The sequence below is a fragment of the Egretta garzetta genome, unplaced genomic scaffold, assembly GCF_000687185.1.
Source record: "Egretta garzetta isolate BGI_Z169 unplaced genomic scaffold, ASM68718v1 scaffold71, whole genome shotgun sequence".
Lineage (NCBI taxonomy): Eukaryota > Metazoa > Chordata > Aves > Pelecaniformes > Ardeidae > Egretta > Egretta garzetta.
Genome location: NW_009258618.1, coordinates 834,089 through 834,522, shown reverse-complemented (window position 1 = coordinate 834,522; position 434 = coordinate 834,089). Strand labels below are relative to the sequence as shown.

The window sequence follows — 434 nt, the reverse complement described above, 5'->3', positions numbered from 1 at the left end:
GGCGGGAGTCGGGGCCGTGGGGAACTGTGTTGGGGAGAAGCCCCCCGAGCACCGCGGAGCCCAAGGGAAGGAGCCGGGGCGAGAGCAGCTGTGAGGCCTGGGAATGGATGGGCCGGTGGCCCGGGGCCGTTTTTTCCGCACAGACCGGCCCCAACACCCTCCCCCTGTTTACCCTCCTCACTCGGCGTTGTTGTACCCTTCCCTATAAACCACATCGACCCGAGCCCGGGGGGACCAACTCTCACCCATCATAGAACCGTAGAACTGTTTGGGTTGGAAAAGCTCTTTAAGCTCACCAAGCCCAACCATTCCCCTAACCCTGCCATCCCACCACTAAGCCCTGGCCCTAAGCACCTCCTCTGCCCGGCTTTTAAATACCCCCAGGGATGGGGACTCGACCCCTGCCCTGGGCAGCCCCTTCCAGTGCTTGACAA

At 62.7% G+C, this 434-nt stretch overlaps 1 protein-coding gene across 1 annotated transcript in view; it reads right to left on the bottom strand.

The window, feature by feature from the left end:
• Positions 1-434, bottom strand: part of COG7 (component of oligomeric golgi complex 7) — a 23,467-nt gene that overhangs the window by 22,112 nt on the left and 921 nt on the right. The gene's annotated exons all lie outside the window — the stretch shown is intronic.